Below are 24,154 nucleotides of genomic sequence, written 5' to 3' on the forward strand. Positions count from 1 at the left end.
GTGATCGTTAAAAATATAGCTATTAAATTAGGTCATCTTCAATCTCTCCTTACTTCTTTCCTCCCATAAACAATGGTAGCAATTTGATTTTTTCTTTCTGATGTTATTTATCATTTAGATATTGATGCATAGTATTTTTTGTATAAGCAAAATTAAAATTAAACTGACACCCTATATAAAATTTGTAGCACTTTTTTTTTTTTTTTTTTTTTGCCTAATATTATACAAAGCCTCAGCATTCAATATTCTTTGAAAACACAACTTTTTTTTTTTTTTTTTTTTTGAGACGGAGTTTCGCTCTTGTTACCCAGGCTGGAGTGCAATGGCGTGATCTCGGCTCACTGCAACCTCCGCCTCCTGGGTTCAGGCAATTCTCCTGCCTCAGCCTCCTGAGTAGCTGGGATTACAGGCACGCACCACCGTGCCCAGCTAATTTTTTGTATTTTTAGTAGAGACGGGGTTTCACCATGTTTACCAGGATGGTCTCAATCTCTTGACCTCGTGATCCACCCGCCTCGGCCTCCCAAAGTGCTGGGATTACAGGCTTGAGCCACCGCGCCCGGCCCTGAAAACACAACTTTTAAAAATTATAAATTTTTCTAATATATAACTATATTCTATGTATTTAGTTATTTCTCTATTGAGCACTTAGGTTATTACAAAAATTTTACTGTTATCAATTACACTCAGTAAAGATTTTTCCATTGATATTTGAGAATATATTAGTATGTTTAATCCAAACTTAAATTTGATTTCTAGATCTGTGAATACTGGTCCAAGCAAATGAACATAAAAAGCTGTGTTAGAATATTTAAAGAAGTCAAAATGCTCACAATGTTATGTAGAGATACATAGCATGTGATTTTAATATATGTAATGTATTCATACATATATCTGTGTGCATATATATGAGTGCAGCTATAGCACTGGTTGAATATTAATATATCAACTGGGGAAAATACACTAAAATATTATTTCACAGAAGATGTCCATTTTATTAGGTATACATGTATATATATATGTATAAGTGTATGTATGTATACATACGTATTTGTATTTTACCAAATATCTAGAGTGAGCATTTGTTACTTTCATGATTAAACAAAACCCCCACAACTATCCAGCTTAACTGCTGTCTCCTATAAATCCTTTCTAACGTGACTTCATGGGTAGAAAGTGAGTTTCTGCTGGTGGAAGATTGAAACTACTTTAAAATTATTCATTATCTCCAGAGGTTCACTGCAGCATGAGACCCTACATAGTTATCAAGACTAAAATACAAAGACAGTGCTGAAAATATCTGGGGAGTGTGGACAGCGTACTGAAACTTAGTGATATTTAAAGGAAAACAGTTTAGCTCTTGGTTTGTTTTGGGATAGTAAGGGATTCTGAGGCCCTCATGCTGGTGATGCAAGGACCTTGGAGGGTGGTCAGGGGTTGAAAGCCACTTAAGCAAATACTTAGTCCAAAGCAGCAGGTGCAGAGGCCCAAGCAGAAAACAGAGTATTATCCTGAGATTGGTTATATTTAGACAAGTTCCTATTTTGGGGACACAGTTCTCCCCATTCATAGGTGTGCCTCCAGCGCAGTCCCAGACACAGAGTAGTCAAGTAATACATTCTTGGATGAATAAACAAAGACCCTTTGTACAATGCTTTGGGACAGAAAAGCCTCATAATAGTGATGTTAACATTTTTTCATAGCTAAATAATCTCGAAAAACTTCCAAGCAGTTTTCATACATATTTAGTGTGACTTAATGATTTATAATTCTGCTCTATAAACATTATTAAAAATATTTGTGTCACCAAGCTTGCAGTAATAAAGAAGAAGAGTTTGCTTAAACGTGTACTGATGCTGCAATAACACCTACAGCAATATTTAAGGCTATCAAAATGATAAAGCTCCATCCTGGAGAAATGGTCATGTGACCTTAGGCAATATGTAACATCGTTATGCCTTAGTTTTGTCATTGTTAAATGAGGACATTTAAAAAAAAAAAAGTAAAACAGTATCTACCTCATAGGGTTGTAAGGATAAAGCAAGTTAATAAAATGTAAAGCACTTAGGACAGTGCCTGGCCTGTAGTTAGACCTGCATAAATGTATCCCATTATCATTACCAAAGAAGCTTGACATTGCTATTAACTTGCCCACAATTAACTGGTATGATCAGGCATTAGTTCAAGGTAATATTTGAGGTTACCGTTACATACATTTTGGATTATATAGAAAAACAAAGTGTTTCTCTATCAATTGTTTGCAAAATTACTGCTGCAAATTTTTAGTGACCTTCTATTTCCAGGGGAGACCATCTCTAATTGCATTGGAAAGTAATATGAAGTCAGAACTGATCCTATTTGAGATCTAAAAGGTTATCTGTTTGACTTATTCTTAACTTAAAACATTGACATTTTTGCTTATTGCTTTCAAGACTGTTTCAAGACTATTTCTTTTGATATACCACCTTTAATAGTACTGAGACAGTAAGAGATGCCCCTGCCTTCATACTCCAAGGTAGGAAACAGATGACTAGCACCTCCAGAAGAGGGCCTCTGGCCTCTGGCCTCTGGGGGGTGGGGCTTTTAAGTTGCATGATTTGGTATTGGGGCTGGGACTTGGTTTTGAGATTTGATTATGCAACATGCTTGAAACGTGGCCTCAAGGATTGTTTGGCTGCCTCAGCATTCATGGTGGGAAGACCAGTAATTGAATGATAAGAGATCTGGACCTTGTGTGGCAGCCTTTGGCCTCAAGCCCTGCTCCACCTGCTTGGTATTCTACTACGATGAATTGGCTTCAGTTGGTTTCCCAGAAGCTTTGTCATATCCACATTTGACTGCAGAAAACAAGAGGCGTTAAGTAACTTTCCCAAAGTCACACAGCTAGTAAGTGGCAGAGCTTATTCATTCATTCAAGATAATATTTATCGATGGCCTGTTGTGTGGTACATGCTGGAGCTGAATCAAAACCCCAAAGTGCCTGAATGTTATTGATATCATCAATCAACCCCAAGTCCTTCTAGGTTAATCTTCTATAGGGAAGGGAAGTGTTCTTGAGAATATGTCTTGGTTCTCCATCATGTTCTTGGACAGTAGCAGTGAAATGCATACCCTCATTTCTATTAATAAACTATGCCTGCACTGGCCAAGAATATGTCTCACGTTTTTTGGAAGCGATTTATTTCTTTAACATGTATGACCTATTATAGTAATATAACTGTATTGTGTATGATTTGCCCTCAATTTATTTCTGAAGGATCTCTTGTCTTCCAAGTTGTAACAGCCCAAGGATATAGAAAACATAATTACAGTCACCGTTTCTGTGTCCTTAACATGTTATTTATTTGAGTCTGTCTGTACTGTATATTCATTTTTCCACACTAAAGATTTCTAATGTTTTTAACCTTCATCTCTGTGAGTCCCATGGCCTCAGCTTCTTAAATAATGTAGTGTTCTTTGTACCTCCTTCAGTCCCATTATTAGAAAGTTTTTAAAAATAATCTTAGACTTTTAAGGAAAAATAAACCTTGTAAATAGCATTCGGTTAACAATCTCCTATTGTGCTTAAGGATTCTGAAGCCCCAGTTAGTTAAGAAGCAGGTCATTAATAGGTAGTGTTACTGATATAGCTAGGAATCAAACTCATCAGGACCTCTGACTTGCCTTGGACTATTCTTTGCTGATATCTCTCTATTATGCTGTTGGCCTCTGACATGGCTTGGCTCTGTGTTCTCACCCAAATCTCATCTCAAATTGTAATCCCTATGTGTTGGGGGAGGGACCTGGTGGGATATAATTGGATCATGGAGGTGGTTTCCCCCATGCTGTTCTCATGATAGTGAGTGAGGTCTCATAAGGTCTGGTGGTTTAAAAGTGTGTGGAAGCTCTCCACTCACTCTCTGTCTCTAATGCTACCATTTAAGACGTGCATTGCTTCGCCTTCACCTTCTGCCATGATCATAACTTTCCTGAGGCTTCCCAAGCCATGTGGAGCTGTGAAAACCTCTTTTCTTTGTAAATTACCCAGTCTCAGGGAGTTCTTTGTAGCACTGTGAAAACAGACTAATACAGCCTCCTTTAGAGATTTGAGTATATCTTAAAAATAGTAAAACACTGAGGTATAATCAGTATGGAGTCCTTTTCTCAAAGATACTCAAGATATTTTAGATGAATGATGCAGTAAGAAATAGGGTCTAGTGTAGATAGGCACAGGCTTTGAGGTTACATGAATTGGGTTCATATCTTGGTGCTGACATTTATTCTCACTGTATCTTTATAAATGGTACCTAACTTATTTGAATTCATTTAATATTCTGTAAAATTAAGGTCAGTAGTACTCAAATTAGAGGTACTTGCATTACATGAAATTATACATAAATTGTTAAATATGACATTGGGCACATGGTATGTCTTCAACTGATACTAGAAAAAATCACATATGATGTTTAGTAAAGAGTCAATATCTGTGTTTTAGTAAAGAAATGCTAAAACTAGTCATCAGAAATAGGGTCTATTTTCATTTAGAATGCTCTTTCAGAAGTATTCTTAGAAAAAAATTGAACATTTTCATGTTGCCTGTATAAGGTTTTGCTGATAATTTTCAAACACAAACATTTATAGCTTACCGTGTTTTTTCTAGTTCTTACTTTATTGTACATCATTTTATGTTAGACATGTTGAAGAATTTCTGTTTGTGTGTTCATTTTTGCAGTACTAGTAGCTTATGACCTAGGGAATATTATGTGCCTCATGTATCATTTTCCTTTTTAAAAGATATTGTCATTCGAATTTGTATTGAGCATTTTAGCACACATTTTGAGGTTCTGGGCCTCCGTGATTTGAATCAAGACCTGGTTCCTGTCAAGCAAATGTTAGCTGATGACCAAAATATAGGTGTTTTCAATCCCAGTTTCTTAAGAATGTTGAACTAAATATTGACTAAAAGCTGAGGTGCTCACAGCTTTTTTAGCAATTTTAAAAAATCACTTGAAAATCTCCAGTATTTAAAGACCAATTGATGTTAGATACATTTTTTAAAAAATGAAAGAAATAGCCAGTTTTGATCCCAAATGCACACACATACATGTAGAATAGGCATTTTTTGTCAATGTATGTATATTAAGCAACCAATATTTGGTAGTCTGACAGCCATTGTGCTTGAGTACTAGGAAGGCAAAAATTAATAAGACCATTTCCCCCTGGACCTGGACTTAAGAAACTCACAAGCTGGCACAAAATATTGTAAAGAAATCCTTTCTTTCTTGTGAGACTAAGGCATGTAGCTGCCTTAGTCTCGCATGTAGCTTACACAGCAGCTGTCAAGGTTCATATGCTACCATGTGGGGTACTGTGTGATTTCCTCCTGATGGCTGAGTTTCAATGGGGACTTTAAAAAAGGGGGAACCTAGAGACTGATCTCAAGGGTCTCTTCCAGCTTCATTGAACATCATATCTCAGGACAATGATGTGGCTGCTGCTACTGCAGCTGCCCCTTGCTTTTCACAGAATACTGGCTAGATCTCCGCCCTGTGCTAAGCAATTTTTTCATGTTAGTCCTATTCCTTAAAACCATTCTGCAAAACAGATACTATTATCCCTTATTTACCAATGAGACAATTGGAGTTCTACAAGGCTACGTAACTGGCTTAAGATCACACAGCAAGTAAGTGAACACTTGCTGTATTTCCAACCCATCTTTCTCTTTTTTTCTGTGCTGCATGCTCCCTCCTGCTCTATGAGAGTATGACATCCACACCTGTGACTGTAAGGTGAAGGAACTATGAAATACTGCTATTAATTGATACATTAATACATTATTGTATTAATGTATTAATTCTGTAATTCATGCAAACAATATATATATTTAACTGATATGTATAGCTTTAATGCACATAATTAATTAAAGCTACATTAATTAAAGCTACATTCTGTTCGATTTGTCTATGTGCCTAGTTTTATACGAGTTCCATGCTGTTTCGGTGACCATGGCCTTATCCAAAGAATATATATTAAATTTTATTATGGTGCCAGGCAGTGACATTGGTATAACTAATATATGCCCTTATGGAACTCAAGATTCCTTATATTAAATACAGAGTAAAAGGAAGCAGGAATATTTATTACAGCTGAAAGGTCATTAGTTTCAATTTACTTATAATTTGTTGCCAATTTAGTGGATAAGAAGAAACTTACCTTAAAAATATGGAGTTTCAATTTACATATGATTTGTTGTAAATTCAGTGGATAAGGAGAAATTTACCTTAAAAATATCCTGGAAAGGAGTCATGTTGTAAAATGGCATATCTCAAAATAAGTCTTGTGAAGCCAACTTTTCTTCCAGCATCTCAAGAGATCACCATTTCTCTTGCTGAGCATCTAATGAAGTCATAGGTTTGCTGTAGAGGCTATGTTGTGTGAAAAGTACTATTTTCAAACACTAGATAACTTCCGAGTCCCAACATGCTCACATTCAGAAAACGTTTGACCCTGACTTCCGCTGATTCGGAGCTCCCATTTTACACTAGCCACGAGTAGGTTGTTTGCTGAGTGGACCCTCCTAACCCAGTTTTTACTATATCTTGAGCAAGTTCTATTTCCCCTTCTAATATACTTCCTCTCTGTAGTTTTTTTACTTTGCCTTAAGTCAGTAGAGTTTAACTAGTTTGTTGTGCCTACACTATATTTTCTTTCAGTCATAATTGTTAAATTTTAGTAACAAAGCAAACAACCAATAAGGACCCATATGTTCATTTTGCCTTAAATTACTTTTTTTAAATATTCCTATCCATTCTTGTTTTACATTTAAAGGTGTGTATATTTACTTGTATCTCTTAAGTAAAAGAAACTAAAAGACTTTGAAAAAAACAAAACTTTTCACCAATAATAGAGAATAAGACATTAGTATCTATGTCAGTGGTGGTAAGAGAAAAGGTAAATGCTTCTAGAGTAAATAAAGTCAAAGGATTATATGTCATGTTAATAAATAAAAACAAAATAAGAAAGATTCTTCTTATATTACAGTAGTGTACTGTGTATATACACTTATCTAATAATGTTTGAGCCTATCCCTCCACTCTATGTATATCCTAAATTGTACAGATACACTAGTGTACAAAAAATTATCATAAGAAAACAGTAAAACGTGAGAAATGTTTAAAAGTAACATGAAAATCGTAAGTATGTGTATACATATACATATATGTATATGCATATATATATGTTTCAGTATTTCTTGTTGCATTCTAAAGGATGATCTGTGTGCCTGTTTCCAGAGATCATGCACCTACAACATGAAGGAATGAAAGGAAACCTAATAATACAGAGATAATTCTTCATTTACAATAACCACTAAGAAAACACACACACATATATACACACAGAGAGAGAGAGAGAAAGAGAGAGAGAGAGATTAGAGTAGTAGCAAGGAACTTACATACATGATTAATATGAGTGCCTTCTGAACCAAAGTTAAAGGAAGTGGATGAGAGCTCTGCAGGCACAGGCTGCTGCTGTGAGCATGCAAATAAGTTTGATCATAGCTACAGTTTCCATGCCTTATGCCAAACAACTGTCTTGAAAGTCCTAAGTGAGAGTGTGGTAGGGAATTCAGCACAAGTGCTGACCTCTGTTGTCATGAGTGTCCTTGACAGTGGTAAGAAATGGAGACCCACTGGGAAGAGCCACCTGAGGTGGCTTTATGACATGATGGATTTTGAAGAGATGTCTTAGACAGATCTAATGTTAGAACAATAAAAGTGGTACTATGGCTGAAGGATACCCTGAATGCATGACATTCTTCATCACTGGAATAAAGAACATTCTAGATTAGGTCATTTAACTTTAATCTCAGCAAATGGAACAGCAGGGTCAGCAAATCTCATTTCGAATCAACATATGTAACTATTGCATTATTTCTTTTCCCCACTGAGAGACTGTTATAACACACATAGGATGCTGGACACACAAAGTGGTAGCCAGGTTCTGTATTCTTCTACTTAGGTAAACAACTGCTATTAGCTTGTAGAAGTCAGTGAACACAATTACATTAAAACAATGTGTACCATGGACCCATTTATTAGAAGCCATATTAAATGCAGTTTCGTGCCTTGTTGGTCATCCATCCACATTTCTGTTTGTAATAATAGTGGTGTCAGAAGTAGGCCTTATGGGGTTGAAATTAGGTTACTAAACAAAGGTATTAAGGGCACAGTCTGTGCAGTGTGTCACTTGGTCAATTGGAAAGCAGTGAAGACTTTTCTTATACTTGCCAGAGTGGAATTCTTTTCAGTGTATTGGTGTGAGTTTCTCTCCGGAGGCAATGCAATCTGTTTATAACTTCTTGGCAACAGCTTTCGCAATAAGGCCAAAGAGATTGTCAAATAATACACAGAGTGGAAATGAGTTGTTTGAATTTTTCAGCCATTCTTCCCTTTCTTAGGGCCAAAGATATAGTTTTATAAATCTCCTTAATTAGTAATTTCTACCAGAATGAGTTAGAATTATTGCATGGAATTTAGCTCTTCTGAGTGATGTTCAGTCATTAAATTATGAGGGCTGGCACACAAAAATTTTTGACTCATTCTGATTGTTCAGATGCCTAATAGAAAATCTTAGTTTTTCAAAAGAGTGTTCATGAGATAGCATTCAAAAACAAGCTTAAGCAATCTTTTAGAGATTGGGAGCCAATCCTTGAGACACCTGGGAATGAACAGTAGAAGGATTATATGTATTGGTTGAATTAGTCCCCGCATTTCATATGTTGATGTTTTAAGAGATAGGAGGCTTGATAAGCCCGGGTGAGAGATGCCTCTTGAGTTGAAGGCTTATGTTCACTCTGTAGTTCAGAGGTCTGATCTTCGAATGCTTCCTAACAAAACTCTCCTCGTTTTGGTTTATATCATTTTATTTTGACAGATTAGTCACAGCATCAGACAGATGCAAGTAGCTATTGTGTCAAACAGGTCAGGAGAACTGCTATGTAGAAATACAATTGTGGTCTGTTGCAAAATATGTCAATTGATCAGAGACTACACATGAGTAACTTTTTCAATGAGAAGTGTAATTATGTATGTGGCTGCTTTTTGCATGCCTGCCCTCTCTGCTTCTTTTGTTCCTTGACAGAAATTCACAGGATCCCTTTTTTAGCAACAGAGCAATACTATTGCTTAGGTATTTGAGTGGAAATTTTTGAGGGATGTGAGGAGAAAGAAAAATTAAATCAATTTTTATTTAAAGAGAAAAGGTAAAAATTAATTTAAAAGTGACTCCTTAAATAAGAATTATTTCCAAAATTACAACTTTGTAATCTATTCCTAGGTGCTGTAAACTGCAAACAATAATCCTGTCTCAATACTGCAAAAAAAAATCATAGTGGAACTAAAGGGAACTTAATTTACTGGTAAGAATATTTTCCTTAATCAGTTGTTTTATGCATTTTTTATTGTATTTATTATCACAGTACATAGTGCAGTTGTCACACAGGGAAATGATAAGGAGATATTGCAGAACTTTTGTCTTCACTACAGACTTAGTGTAGATATGGACCAGATATATCATACAGTAAAGATTTTTGGTTTTTTGAGTTCCATTAAACTGCTGGCTTATTTTTGAAAGCGCAAAACCCTTACCTTAAAGTTACTTTTCTTGTTGGCTGACCTGTTGGCATATTTGAAAGTGGCATATTTATAATATTTATTGAAATGTCATTTTTAATAGAAAAATTAGATTCACCACCAGGATTTGAGAAGGTTGGCTTCTAAGGAGGCTTGAAGTTTCAGTAAGAAAACCTATACTTTCAGGGGTTAAACAGAGCTCAGACTTCATAGTCCGAAGGACTTTCAGGTTCAGTCACTGTTCCTTGAATTTGAATCCATTTGACATCTGACCCGAATGCTTGATTGGAGTTTTTTCAAATTCTTTGTGCAACACCAAGCTGAATTATAACTAATTTCAAAGAGTTTAGAACAATGAGAAAAGTCCACATTGGAAGGAGTGCCAAACACACAGTGATGTAGCTCTAGGTAAGCTATTTAGCTATTTTGATGCTCCATTTTCTAAATCATAAAACTGGAATAATAGTTGTAACTGCCTACAGGTGCAGCTTAAATTAGATTATTACGATAATGCATATTAGCATTGGGTTTGGTCCATAGCATTTTGTTTGGTTCAGTAAGTGTCAATAATTACTATCACAATTTGTTTTTAAAGAAAAAATGATTGGAGGAAAAACAACAGGAGTAATTTTTTTCACAACAATGAAAGAGTGATTTTCTTACTTTCTCAAGAGCACATTATGTCACCAAGAGATTATGCACTCCAGAAGAATTAATATTATTTGGTGCATGAAGAATTTTTTCTATGCATTTATTGCAAATGGGACCTTAAAAATAATGAAGACAATGAGGAAAGAAATAGAGCATCTTGTCTTTATGAGTCATTGTTAGCACACTTGGTTCCTGGTAACCCCCAGCAGCCTTCTAAATTAATGGGGCCTATACTAAGACTAAGTCTATGAGAAAACTGTGTGTGTGCTTTGGAAAACATTAATTCTGTCATCCACTGGAGTGGTTTTGCCCTCCACTGTTTTTTGGAACTTTCTCCAAAAGGGGTCTCCATACAGGTTTTCTAATCTCAGGGCATCTGCAAGTCTCTTGTAAGATAAAAACAATTTGAAGTATATTCTAATATCCTTAAGGAAAACTATTCTCAAAACCTGATTATTCAATTCCTTTGATGATGATTGTGTGGGATACATTTATTCCATTAAAACACTTTGATGATTTCACTTTAAATGAATTTCTAGTTCATAAGAAACATAGGTAAATCTTCTGAGATAGTAAAAAATGAAATACAATATCCAGGGTATTAAATTTTAAAAAAGAGATTATCATACTACCATGAGGAACCTTAATCGTGGTTGTGTCATGATGATGTATTAATAATTGTGTCTCTTGACATCATGAAAATAGATGGTAACCTGCAAAATACCCTTCTTGCTCATAACCATGCATTCTTTCCTGTATTTTATTGAATTATGTTTATTTCTTGTGTTCCTCTTGGTGATTCATCAAATCATTATTTAATTCTACAAAATAAGTTCCCTTAACTACCAGTTTTCACTGTACTTGGGAAATCAGCCATGCAGATTCCAGGAAGGGTTTGTAAAATCATAGTCATAAAACACCCAGACCCACACACAGATATGCATTTACTTAATCTTTAATTTTATTTTGATAATCCCTTGTTTGGAGATTTCCCTCCACAATACATAGCCTCTCAAGAATTTAAAACTAATGGAGTAAAATAATCTTCAAGCTCTGATTAGATTACAACATATGAATACTAATTTTGTTTTTATATTTTTCAACACCCAAATTTATCTGAATTTAGAACACAATGAACAGTTTAAGTGTTAAGAAATTTCATGAGAATGTTTGTGCCTATCGGATAAATATAGGTTTATATATACATTTCAATTATTGCTATATCTATGTGTAATTTATCCAAAAGTGACATTATCTGTGCATCTTAACAGAAGGCCTAAGTAGTTGAATGACAGAGACTACATTTTTGCTGCAGAAGATCATGATATAACATGTGCTGTGTGGTCACCTTGGGTCATGTGCTGAGGCACTACTTGATGGTTCTTATGTCTACACACTGCTTCTTCTACTGATGTATGGATTTGGATGACTTCTTTCATGTCAAAAACTAGGCTACATGTCCTGGGAGTAAAGAAGAAAGAATAGTATTTTCAGTTAAGTCTTAGTAAAGTTCTATTCTATGAGACATTATAGCTGCCTTCTCTTAGTGGTCTATGAAGTTTTAATAAAGATATTGATTATTTTCCAGTGACACCCAAGTCTACTGTCAGAGACCACTCAAATGCTTAGCTACATCAGGGCTTGGCTCCTGTACCCTAAGGAGGACACAATTAACCAACTCCTTATTTTTAAGTGTTTTCAGGACAAGGAGCTGCACATACTGCACAAATGCAATTTGCTTAACTAATCCTGTCTCTCTCCTTCTAGCTCCATTTACATGCTTCATGCTCAGTTGAAATTAATTCTTTACACATTGGTCTCATGAACACATCTTGGAGGGCAGAGTTCAAGTCAAATTTTTATTTGCATCATTACCTCTGAGAACACAACCTGAGGCATATTAGATGCTTTGTAAGTGTAGAGGTGGGGAGAAAGAAGAAGAAAGAGAGGAACACAGGGAGGGAAAGATTTTCCTGATAGATCACTTCTTGGACACTTTCTATGCAGAAAAGTTCCGAGATTGCTTCTCTGGATCCTGTTACCTTGGCAGTCTGCTAAGAGTTTCCATTTACACTTAAACGTGGCTACTGATGAGTCTTAATGTTCCCTTGACTATCAGATCTCTGATATCACCGCCTAGTGAAGTGGGACCCTGGGGAAGAATTTCACTTCTGTTTAATAAATATGCATAGGTTTTCAATATCTCTTTGGATGCATTCAGAGGTGATAAAAGTTTCCGTTGGATTCTAGAATATTGTCCACAAATAATCGAAGTTGTATGCTCCAAAACAATGATGCTAACCCATATCCTTTTTTTTCATTCCCATGATATGAAGATATGAGTGCATCAGAACTAGCTCCATACCCTTGTCCCAGAATTAATCATTCCTATCCATATTTGATGTCTATGCCTTTTAAATATTTATGGACTGTTATGTTCCTTTATTGTTGTTCACCCACACTAGGGACATTCAGAAGCCTCACATTTCTTCCTTAGCCAATCTCCCCATCCCCTTCATCCTCTCTCAGCTGTTCTTTGGATTACCTACAAGTTGCATACATAATTTTGGTATTGAGGTGCCAGAAGTACATTTGTTTCAGTTGGAGTCTTTTTGAAGTTGCTTTGACTCAGATCATGTACACAAATAAATGTGATTTCCAAGACAGGGAAATTCAGTAAGGAATCTGAAGGGAAGCTGAGGTATACCAATAGTTCATTATAATGCTACAGGTAGATTTAAAGTCACTAGGAAAATGATATCTCAAAATCAAAAGATTATAGAATGAGCACTACATGAAGAATTACATTTTAAAGCATAGGTCTGTGATCATTTTGCAGGTTTTTGTTGTTACTGTCACTCTATCGGTTTTTCTTAATAATTTTATTGAGGTATAATTGATACACCAAGGACATATTTAATGTGAACAATTTGATGAGTTTGGACATATACAAGGACTTATGAGACTGTCACTGCAATCAAGGTAATAAATGTATTTATTACTTCTAAAATTTCCTCTTTCCCTCCGTTTTTGTTTTTAAGATTTTAATAGGTTCAAGCTCAGACTTCATAGTGTTTTTTTAAGTTTTTATTTCTTTCTTTGCAAATTCAGAAGGCAGATTTCTTTCATCAGAAGGAAAACAGTTGCTCAGTTGCTATTGCATTGCAGAGAAAAGACAGACTATAATGACCATTACATTATTAAAGGAAAAAAGATACTGAAACCCTGAAAAACTTGGGTGATGTCTTTAATAAGCAGATATTTTTAATCTTATATTGACATTTAAAAGGACTGATCAAGTAGCAACATAACAGATCGCACATATAAAATATCCATGAAAATATGTAGCACAACCAAACAAATAACTTAGAGCAAAATCTAGTGAAAGGAGAAAATTGTGTTTCCTCAAGAAAATGCTATTTTTTCCCTAAGGCAATTCATGTTGGAGAAAAATACCATGTAAAACATTGACACAAATCACAGACATCTGTTCTGAACAGTGGATTTTATTGAACTGCACACGTGTGCAGATATTTGAGGCCTTGGAAAGGAAGCAAACCATTGAAATATATCACTGTTATCACCAACACAACTGAAGAGGGCAAAGAGCAGACACATCTCAGAGCCTAGTGATGAAGCAGAGAATTAAAAAGTAAATCAAAGCCTCCAATCAAAGGCTAATTTAGCCTGTCATAATTGATTCACAGTGGAAGGAAGCCTCATGCACAAAGATCAAAGATTAGTGACTTCACATTTGCCACAACATCCCCACCTTAAAAGAGGGGAAAAAATCAGAGAGAAGAGAGGGGAAAGAAGAAGAAGAAACACATCAAATCTCACTAAGAACCCTATGCAATATAACTTCCTTTCTTAAGGATAGCAAGCATTATTAGAAAAATGAAAATGAATTTTATCATGGAATGATTGAGTTCTACCTTCGAAAGAATGAGAAACTGGCACTGTTGTCTTAAGTAACTTATTTGCAAACAGACATTATTAAGAAATATCTTTTGTTGCAGTTGCTTCCCTTTATTTGTAGCCCTTCAAATGCATACATTAAGGTTCTGTTCACAACTGCAAACAGCAAATAAATAATTGTATATTTGAGAGACTATTGCCTATTGAATTTAAGTTGGTCACAGACTTTGGTCCATGCTAGCATACTAAATGTTAACTTCCTGTTAACTAGTTATATCAAGCCTTATGTAATTTTTGTTGTTTCAGTACATACTGTGAATATAGCCAGCTCCCTAACTGTGTATGAATATTATGTAGGGGAGGAAAATAATCATTTTTCTCTATTCTTTTTTTTTTTTTCGAGACAGGGTCTCACTTTGTCACCCAGGTTGGAGTATAGTGGTGCAATAATAGCTTATTGCAGCCTTGATCTCCCAGGCTCAAGTGATTCTCCTGCCTCAGCCTCTTGAGCAGCTGGGACTATAGGCATGCATCAGCACACCTGGCTAATTTTTTGTAGTCATAGAGATGGGGTCTCACTATGTTGCCCAGGCTAATCTTGAACTCCTGAGCTTAAGCAATTCTCCTGCCTCAGCCTCCAAAGTGCTGGGATTACAGGACACAAATTTTATTTGATGTTAGTAATTTAATTTTTACATGCAGAGAGGATGTCATAGTAAAAAGTGAAAACTCAAAAAAAGCAATTAGACCAGGTTTGTATACCATTTTAACAAAGGGTGATAAATTGTGTAGAAGTGGAAACAAAGGAAAAGAGGTTTAGGTTTAGTTGTGAAGTTTAGTATATAGGCAAAACTAGTGGAAGATTAGGATTATTTTTAATAAGATTTGTTTGTGCAGATCCATCTCAGTGCTGAGTTTCTATCTCCAGTGATAGTGGTTGTGCTCCTCGTACAGCAGTGAGAAGGCGGAAGACCCTCACAAAAGGACATGTATGTCCTGCTTTTAGGCATATAGTGGAGAGGCAAAGAGCTCTTTCTGTATTTGCTGCTTGCTGACTGCTTACTTAAACTCAAAGTAATCCATATGCCAAAGTGGCATATTTTGGGGGGGCATATTCTGATCTCTTTCAGTTCCTATTTATTATATTCTTTATGTTTGTATATTGTACGCTTTGTATATTTTATGACATTTTAAACCTGTGCCATATGTAAAATGACAGTGAAAGTAAAAATAATCATCTCATGAAATGTCTTTCTAGTTGTCTAATTATAGGGTGCTTTAACAGTTTGTAGGAATTAAGCATTTTCAAAGGCATTTATTCAATAATTATTTTCGTGTGACTGTTAAGAGCCACAGGGTCGAGGATACAGTAGCAAATAAAGAGAGACAGTTCTTATCCTCATGAAGCTTATAATCTTATAAGAGAAGACACATGTTATTCAAGTTTTAATGCAAGCAAATGTAAAATTGCTGCTCTAATGAGTGCTAGAATGGAGAGTTAAATGGTGATTTGACCTGTGGTGATCAGAGAAGGCTTCTCTGAGTAACTGATGCCTAATCAGAGATGAGAAGTAAAATAAACGAGAAAGTAAGACTAGAAGGATTCATTTGATTGGAAACTTTATTAGAATGCTTTCATTTTTCTGGAGATAGATGTGGAAACCATCTGTGGTAGGAGGTGAAAAATTAATCCAGCTATCAGGCAGAGGACAGACAGTATTATAGATGACTTACTGAGAATGGATTTTAATTCCAGAAAATCTGAGTTCCAGCTTTAACTCAGAAACTTTTCAGCTAAAGATTTTGGACAAACTAGTGGACCTCTCTGAACCTGAGGCTGCTAATCCGTAAAGTGGGCTCATAATGCTTATCTCAGATAGTTATCTTAAGTAAGGTTTGTTATCAGTATCATCATGATCATCATCATCATCATCATCATCATCATGGCACTGATTTGCGATGTGATTTTAGGCAAACCATTTTCTCTCTTTAAGTTTCAGCTTCACACTTAAAATGGGGATTTATGGATTAAATGGTTTCAAAATATTTTCCAGCTCCATTTTCCAAGCAAATATAAAGCTGAAATTTCAGTCCAGATATCATGAGAAGCCTATATCCTGGAAAGTTAGAAAAGGTATTGTTTTTGGAAAACAGACTTTTTAAAAGAAACATAGCTCTACCCTTTAGAAACTTATATTTCTTTAATCCGTATTTAGTTTCTGTTATCTTAGATTAAATTTTATAGCCTTTAAAATGTTTCAGTGGGATGTTTAATTTCCCATTATGGTTGGTTTCTCAAATCATTCTTTTTGTAATTGTCACATTTTTACAGTCCTGTTTAAAACAAATTCAGTTTTCCAACTAAAAATAGCAAGCTGAGTTGAAAATTGAAATATAAGGACTGAAAAATCAAATGATAAACCAATCATCAGGTTAAACTTTCCAATCACCACAATCTTAGAGACCACCAGAAAATTGTGTTGCTTGTTTCTTATAAAATATAGAAGATAATTTGTAAGATTCTTGTGGCCAAAGTAATTTTTTTTTTACGTTTCTAAATCTAGAAAAGGGAAAACTATTTTTTAACTCCTTGTTACTTATTTAAACACAAAAATACTTAGTTTGATTGGAGCCTCTTCTTGGCTCTATTTATATTTCATTTAAATTACCATTGTTTTAGCTTTACAAAGCCTGCATTTGATATATTTATGTTAAACATTTAATCTTTCTTTGTAGAGCCACAGATTAAGAAAGCATCCAGATAGATATATATTTTGTCTATTGGTATTTTCAAACCTTACCTTTATATTTTGTATGATAAATACTCTTAGGTGCTTTCATATTTATCTTTATTTTTACCTTAGGAAATATGTATTGAATATATTAAATCAGTAGCCCAGGTGTTATTGTCCTTAGTTTACAGGTTAGAAAACTGGGGCATTGACTTATTCAAGTTCAATTATATATTTATTGAGTGAACATTAGATCTCATATAGCCTAACTTTTTATTTCACATTGCCTTACTGATTTTCCAAGGTAAGATAGAACCTACCAAAACAAACGGAAAAGTACAAACTCCTGACATGACTTAAATCTGGTTAAATGCCTCATGGTCTGATTGTCGTCAATGATTACTGCATTAAATTGTATTTTATTTTGATTTACCCTTCCATTTGTTTCTTATAATATTTCCCATTTTGTTAGTCTTTGTGTGGATATGCTTTTCATTTGTGAATGTCCAGTTACCACACTTTTTTGGGTGGAAGACTGATTAGCATGGATTAATTAAGGTAATTAAATAATTATAGTTACTAGTTATAATAAAACTATATAGAAATCAGCATTAGAATGGCCTAATTATCTAGTAGTTAGGAACATGTGCTTTGAAGAGGTGATTTTAGTGGGCTTGAATTTGACCTTCCATACTTACTAATAATGTGTGTTTTGCAAGTTACTTAATCTTTATGAGCCTTAATTTCTCATCAGTAAAGAGGAGATAATGGTACTTACAGAGATTACTTTTAGTAGACACATTTCTATAATTGTGCTACATTTTATACATGGTAAAACTCAATACTATCATTATCAATACTTTTATTGCCCTAGCCATGGAACTGGCATATCTTATTATGAAACAATCATGCTCCCTTAGCACCAGGGTTGTAGAGGATGGAACAGTTAATGTATGTTAGGTTGTTTAGAGTTCTTTCCTAAGGATTTATTGATTTGATGCTGAAGTAACAGCTGGTATCAGAGAATTATACCAGTACATAAGCAAGAAAGAAACAAGAATAAGCAAGATAGTCTCAGAAGTGTTTGGGTTTCTGGATCCAGGGGTCCCTGTAGTTGGTTCTCTCTCTACCTTTTCTGTAGTTTTTGTTTATGGGCCAATAAAGTTACATGACTTAAATTATGTTTAGTTTGATTTGGGTTTCTGGGACCCACTAGTGTAATCCAATAATACAACATCTTAAAAAACACATTTCTTTGTTCTTCAAGTTAACACTTATTACTCTCAATAGTATCTTATTACTTGTTTATTTATATGTTTATTTTCTTCCTCCCAATTACTAAAATGTAAACTCTTATTTGAACAAGAACTTGCAGTACTCTTTCTTCAGCTGTTGGAAAATCTCTACCACCTACTAGGTACTCAGTAAATATTGGGTGAATAAAAAGAGAAAGGAAGTAACAGTCTTTTTTAAAAGTGCTCTTAAATTAAAATTGCATCTGTATCCTTTCCTGAATAGAGTAGAAAAAGACTCAAATTTAACATCTATGGAAAACTTACACCAAGCTAGCCCTCATGTTAGTTATAATACACCTTTTGAAATTAATGGTATTATCTCCATGTTATGAATGTAAAAATGGACAGGCAGTGAGCTAAAGTCAAATTGGTGACCTCCTGATTTTCTCTCCAACCTTTGAGAACCAGCTGCTTCCCCAGCTGCTGGGAAGTGTCCAGTAGCTAGCACTTAGGTGTCAGCCCCCTTTTAGGGATTGCCTCAGTGGAAGAGAGTACTCCTTTGTTCAGTGTCATGTCCCCTTTCCAGGGAAGTTCACATCTAATGCCCATAAAGGCGCAGCATCATCAGCTCAGCTCAGGACAACGGTAAGCATCCTTCCTTCTTCACACACCCTGTAGGGTACCCATTTCCCATAAATTGATCTGAGATCTCGCAAGGGTCTTCTTCCCAGAGAAACCAACCTGCTATGGTAACTTTCAAATATCTCTGCCCAAGCTAGTGACATGGACTAAGGAGGTAAAGTAGGCTGATACCCATTGAAGCTTGGAGAAGTATAGCTCCAAAGTATGATTTGAGAAAGGGCTAGGTATTTTCAGGGTCCTAAAGATAGGCTTTTTATCTGGGACACAGGGAGCTGGTAACAAGATGATTGTCAGGGCAGCAGACATCAGACTACACAGGCCATATAAACCACATGTCTTAGTCCTTTTGTGCTGCTATAATAGAATGCCACAGGCTGGATAGTTTAAGAATAACAGAAATTTATGTCTCACAGTTCTGGAAGTTGGGAAGTCTAAGATCAAGGCATCAGCCTCTGGTGAGGGTCTTATTGATGTTTCCTTCAGAGTGGAGGTAGCCATACCTCACAGGGTGGAAAGTGGAAAGGCCAGCTAGCTAAATCCTGCATGAAGCCTCTTATAAGGCCTTTGTGAGGGCCTTAATCCCTTTCATGAGAGAGAAGCCCTATGACCTAATCACCTCTTAAAGGCCCATCAGTTAATACCGTCACATTGACCATTAAGTTTCAACACCTGAATTTTGGAGGTGATGTATTCAAACCATAGCATCATGCAAAGAAGCCAGAATTATATTTCCTATTGTTCCTACCCTTTCCTCATATACCAGGATTTGCCTATCTCCATCTCTAGCTGCAATTGTTCTGAATTTTAGGGCCCATTTTTGCTCCATGAATGTGTGTTTGAATTCAAGACTTGAAAGATTAATTTTCTTTTCAAAATGTTATTCATATACCCTTTCATTCTTAATGTGCTCACTGGTTTCCTACTATAATTATAGTCTCAAAAAGTGGTTGCATTCTGGCAAAAGGATGTTTTGAGCTAGAGTTGTTATGCAGTTAGTCAATTGTTTGTAGTGAAAAAGTCTCTTTTTTTTAATTCACTGAAAAGACTGGAGTCCCAGCTGCAAGGATTCAAAGGCGACAAGAAAGATTTCCTAGAGTTTCATGTGATCATAAAAACCTTTCCAGACATTTCAAGTGATTATGACTTCTATGCTATATTGACTTACAATTAGAGATCATTCAAGTAACTTAGAATTCAGTAACTTCTAGGTCACAGAGAGGCACAGATAGGCACTGTTGACAACCTTTTGTTTGATAACTGGTGGTGTGTTTGTATGTGTGTCTGTGGGGGTATGTATATATATATATATATACACACGCACTAAACTACATTGCTGTATGTGTGGGAAAACTGTAAATACTAAGGATTTGTATTCTCTTTTGGGTAAGTATCTATGCTCAATGGAAGCAAGTTGGTATCTAAAATATGAAAAACACAAAGCTAAATGGATCATATATGTGCTTCAAGCTTTATTTTCTTGCATAGTTTTTTTCCTAGTATTTCCTGACAACCTAGAATGTAGTTCTCACCTTTGACTGCCTATAACCATTGGCTGTAGTATATTTTTAGTCTAAGGATCCCTGGATAGATAGTCTAACTCAGTGGGTGGAGCCCAGGTAGCTGTTTTGTTTGTTTTGGTGGTGGTTGCTCTTTTTAATGTCTACCCATGGTTCCTGCATGACAACTAGGGTTGTGAACCATCTGTCCATTACAATGTCTAAAAAAAAGTTGTCTGTGGATTGAGGATATGTCTTACCTTTCCTACTTCCACACTTTCAACTTTCTAAAATTCCTGTGATTCATGCTCCCATTCCCTAAATAATAGTGAATTACCTGGAATTATCTACAGCATTCATCAATAATGCCTTTACTTCTTCACTTTGGGTTTTGCTTAGAGCTAAAGACATTCTAAGCAAATAAGGAGGTTTCTTCACTTTCATGTTTCTTCCTTTTGTCATGCACATTTATGCATGATGCTATGGTTTGAATACATCACCTCCAAAATTCAGGTGTTGAAACTTAAAGGTCAATGTGATGGTATTAACTGATGAGCCTTTAAGAGGTGATTAAGTCATAGGGCTTCTCTCTCAAGAAAGGGATTAAGGCCCTCATAAAGGCCTTATAAGAAGCTTCATGCAGGATTTAGCTAGCTGGCCTTTCCACTTTCCACCCTGTGAGGCATGGCTACCTCCACTCTGAAGGAAACATCAATAAGACCCTCACCAGAGGCTGATGCCTTGATCTTAGACTTCCCAACTTCCAGAACTGTGAGACATAAATTTCTGTTATTCTTAAACTATCCAGCCTGTGGAATTCTATTAAGCAGCACAAAAGGACTAAGACATGTGGCTTATATGGCCCTGTGTAGTCTGATGTCTGCTGCCCTGACAATCATCTTTGTCATGTGCATTTATGCATGACAAAAACAAGAAACATGAAAGTGAAGCAATACTGATAAATGTAATTTAAAAATATAGTACAACTTTGATAGGTATTCTATATTCTGGCACTTTATGAATTCTCCAAATTACTGTGTATTACCATAGCATGCCTTTTTCACTTATAACATGGTAAAGCAGTTTCTCCTTTTGAGTGATGTATAGCTATTGCACCACTCTAAGTGGTAACTTAGAATAAATATAAATCGAATTATCTTGAGTTGTACAACTTAGCACCTTTGGTTTGGACCAGAGAAGAAGGCCTTAGAGAAGTAGTTTTCAACCAGGAGTGATTTTGCCCTTCAGGGAGCATTTGGTAACATTTGGAGACATTTTTTAGTTGTCAGAACTAGTGAGGGAGAGACTTGTGCTTGATCAGTAGAGGCCAAAGATGCTGCTATATGATCTGCAACACTCAGGACAACTGAAAGCAAAAAAGAATTATCTTGCTCCAAATGCCAATCATGCTGAAGTTGAGAAACCCCTGTCTTAGAGAATTGTATTCGTCATTCTGGCCCATAAAATTCCCAAGAAAATGTGGGAATGAGGGGAGGATTCATATGATACATATGAATGTATCTTTTTGGTGTTATATTTCTAGTGCCTTGGATAATTCTTAGCATGCAGTAGTTGCTAAATATATTTTTGGATGAATGAGTGATAGCATCATTTGAATTGGGCAACAGTATTTTACTACCCCTGGGATCTAGGCAAAAGGGGGCTGCTTAGAGGCAAAGAAATGAGTCTATGTATTTCTGTGGTTGTCATTACATGGAAATTCCAATTCAAAGGGCTAACTAATATGTAAGTGATTAAATATGCCTTCTCCATGGATTTTCCATGGTGTCTCATGTTCTCTAATTAGTTATTCCTTAAAGTGTTGTCCGCCTGTGTACCTGTGTAGCTTTAGTGGGTAAGGCTTCATGTCACCTAAAATATGGAAGCATTAGCTTTGTTCAGTTCATCCCAGATTATGGGATGGATAATACTTATAAGATATAAAATGATCTTAGGGAATCTAAGATATAATTAAATAATAGACTTACATGAAGCAATTTTTTAAAATTATTTTTAGTTCTCTTTCCATTAATTCTTTCAGTATTTCAGGTAGAGTCAAAGGCTGGTTTTTGGCTATTATTAATTTATAAATGATTTTTAACACCATCTATTTTTCTTCCTTTTTTTTTTTTTATTTTTTTGACCAAGTCTTTATCTGTAGTCCAGGCTGGAGTGCAATGGCACCATCTCGGCTCACTGCAACCTCCACCTTCCAGGTTCAAGCAACTCTTCTGCCTCAGCCTCCCAAGTAGCTGCAATTATAGGCATCTGCCACCATGCCTGACTAATTTTGTATTTTTAGCAGAGGCAGGGTTTCACCATGTTGGCCAGCCCTTCCTGACCTCAGGTGATCCACTGCCTCGGCCTCACAAAGTGCTGCGATTACAGGCATGAGCCACTGTGCCCAGCTCTCTTTTTCATAAAGGAGAGCAGATCTCAAAATCAGAGATTCAGCTGGCCGCAGGTCTATTTAAAATTGTTTTTATTTCAATTCATGTATTTTTTATGTAAAGTAGTATTGATTTCCCATTTGTAGAAGTGGAGAATATATTAAGATACTTTAATTTAAATAGAAAAGTAAGCCAATTAAAAATAAATCTGTGATAATCACAGATATCAAAAAATCATAAACATATCACTTAAATAGGTGAAGAAATTATTGAATTAATTTATTTTGTTAACATGGTCTCTCATCTTGAAGGAGAGGATGAAATCTGGAGATTGCAGCTTGAATGACTCTGGAAGAGGCAGCATGTTCTGTGGATTGGATGTGTTTACATGACTGTGGGGCCACATGGGAGGTGACACTGAAAGGCTGAAAGAGGGCAGCCTCAAAAGGAGGGAGCAAACCTTGAAAACACGTGCAGGGCCCTTTTAATAGCCAATTGCATTGATTTAAAATGTTCACTTGCTCCTGCATGGCTGTCTGTCCAGGCAGAAGCAACATGACTTCTGGTTTGAAACAACTCTCAGATTAAGAGAGAATATTGTTTCATGGGGAAATCAGTCATATTATTATGAATCATAGAATTATGAGTCATTTGTTATAGGTTGTTTTAAGCAACAAGACCTCAGATGTCCTTCACTTCAACCACTCTTTTGGGTATTGAAAGGTGTTGCCATCGCAATCTGTGGTCAACATCTACTTCCACATCTTTAATAAGGTGTCTCCCTCTTGGGGCTTCCAAGTTCATGGTTGCATAACTCTAAGCTTGGAGTTATGCTTTAGGAGCTGCAGATCTCTCGCTCAGGAATTTTTATTTGTTTTCCCCAGTTCTGCTCTGTGGAACCATGGAAATTAAAATTGAAACCTTATTCTATGACCTCCACATGTTTGAAGAGAGAGTTGATGTCTCACTTGAGCCATTTTTCTTCTTCAAGAAATCGTCTTCAACTCCTTCAACTTTTCCATCCATGAGATAATGTCAGTCCCTTCTTCCATCTTCAACCTTGCCTCTGAATAAGCTCAGCTTGTCTGAATCAGTTTTAAATAGAAGCACCTATACTTGGATACAATTTTCCAGGTGTTGCTTCAGTGGGACAAAGGAAAGTGAAACAATTGTATCTCTTGTTCTAAATATCATACTTCTTTATCTGTACCCTAAAATTACTTTTTGGCAATTCCATCACTTGTCATTAAACTAAGTTTAAAAAAAAAAAAAAAAAGTACTATAATTATCACACATCTTTATTTTAAACATATGCCAGCATCTTTTTTTCCCCCGAGACGGGGTCTCCCTCTGTCACCCAACCTGGAGTGCAGTGGCTTGATCATGGCTCACTGCAGCCTCGACTTGCTAGGCTCACGTGGTCCTCCCACCTCAGCCTCCTGGGTAGCTGGGACTACAGGCACATGCCACCATGCATGT

The 24,154-nt window shown here is 35.8% G+C and overlaps 1 protein-coding gene across 9 annotated transcripts in view; it reads left to right on the forward strand.

Moving 5' to 3' along the window:
- The window catches only part of LOC105734295 (neural cell adhesion molecule L1-like protein), a 204,659-nt gene that overhangs the window by 33,246 nt on the left and 147,259 nt on the right, over positions 1-24,154 (forward strand). For 5 of the 9 annotated variants that reach the window (XM_064361927.1, XM_064361918.1, XM_064361926.1 and 2 more), the window contains exon 2: positions 9,316-9,397. The exons of 3 other annotated variants lie outside the window; for them this stretch is intronic. The gene's annotated coding sequence lies outside the window, so the exon portion shown is untranslated. Of the gene's footprint in view, positions 1-9,313; positions 9,398-24,154 lie in introns of those variants that run through there. One more of the 9 variants, XM_064361919.1, reaches the window with a different exon arrangement.

The sequence above is a fragment of the Aotus nancymaae genome, unplaced genomic scaffold, assembly GCF_030222135.1.
Source record: "Aotus nancymaae isolate 86718 unplaced genomic scaffold, 86718_ANA_hifiasm-v0.15.2.pri h1tg000046l, whole genome shotgun sequence".
Classification (NCBI taxonomy): Eukaryota; Metazoa; Chordata; class Mammalia; order Primates; family Aotidae; genus Aotus; species Aotus nancymaae.